We start from the raw sequence: 1,518 nt of genomic DNA, 5'->3' as shown, positions 1-1,518 counted from the left end.
TGCATGTTGTTCCAGAAAAAAAACTGCACTGATTTAGTAATCACTGGCTTCCTGTAGGAGTTCTGGGGTGATACAAAGCATTAATTGTCACACTTGGCAGCTAATCACAAAGATGGAGGTTCAGCCCTCCTCAAACTTGCCTCTGAAGGAAGACTCAGTGCGCTCATACTGGAAAATCAGCCATTCAAATCACTGAGGAGCATGCCTCTACTCTGACACACATGGGCTTGTTAAGAATTGTGCTTGAATCAATAACAACTCCCCCTTTTTTTTTTTTTTTGGTCTAGCCATGTGTGACTTACCGTACAATAGGGCAAATGTTCTCACAATATTTCCTTTCACATCCTGAGTGTAATGGAAGGTTAGAAAGCTAAAACGGATTATTCCTGGATAAAATAATACCAGAGTTGAATCTTGAAGGATTAGTTATACTTAAAAAAATAGAAAACCGGACAAACAAACTCACTGCCCTCTAATCCGATCCGACTCATAGCGACCCTCCTTGGGTTTCTGAGGCAGTATCATTATAGAAGTAGATTGCCTAACCTTCCTTCTGATGACTGGCTGGTGGGTTTCAACCAACAGCCTTCTGGGAGCAGTCACATGCCTTAGGCTCTATGCCACCAAAGCTCCCAAGCCCATATTATTGTTGTTGTTGTTATGTGCCATTGAGTCAGACCTGACTCATAGAGACCCCTCCTTCGGTTTCTGTTGTGGTATCACTAGGGAAGTAGATTGGCCAACCTTCCTTCCAAGGAGTGACTGGTGGGTTTGAACTGCCAGCCTTCTGGTTAGCAGTCAGGTGCCTTAAGCACTATGTTACCAGAGCTCCCAAGCCCATATTAAGTTTTATAATAACCATCCAGAATATACTGCAACCAGGGACAACATTGTGACCTTAAGTTTAACACATGTCTCAATAGTCAGGCAGATAGAGTTTTATATTTTATACAGGTGAGAATAAACAAACCTAGGAAAAAGGAAGGTGGGGAAATGGGATAAAAAGGTGGTGTAATCAAAGAGTAAGTCAAATAATGTTGTATGCTCAGGATAGCGTTTTTTTGTTGTTGTTGTTGTTTGTTTGTTTGTTTTAGTTGTTATTTGTGTGAAAGTTTACAGAGCAAATTCACTTTCCATACTGCAGTTCACATACACTTTGTCTCATGACATTGACTACAATTTCCCGCAAAGCAACAGCTCCCCTCTCACTTCTTCCCAATAGTTACTTCTTCCCTGTGTCCATCCTTCCATGTACTCCTGCCACTTGAACTGTCTCCCTGTACATAAGCGCCCTTCTGTCTCCCATGATTGTTCTCTCCAAGGAGTGTATCTTTCTCAGATAAATGTTCAACTCCTACGCCTGTCTTTTGTTTAGCTGGAAGCCACTGGTGTGGATTAAATTCCAAACCAGAAGGGCAGCTAGGGACCATAGTCTCAGTGCTTGCACCAGGCTCTATCAGACCAGTAAATGTGGTCTCCCCCCCTCTTTTTTTTTTCCAAATGATTTTGAGTTTTGTT

Source organism: Orycteropus afer, unplaced genomic scaffold (assembly GCF_000298275.1).
Source record: "Orycteropus afer afer isolate SDZICR_OR568_19922 unplaced genomic scaffold, OryAfe1.0 scaffold00799, whole genome shotgun sequence".
Classification (NCBI taxonomy): Eukaryota; Metazoa; Chordata; class Mammalia; order Tubulidentata; family Orycteropodidae; genus Orycteropus; species Orycteropus afer.
This window is presented reverse-complemented; position numbering follows the sequence as displayed.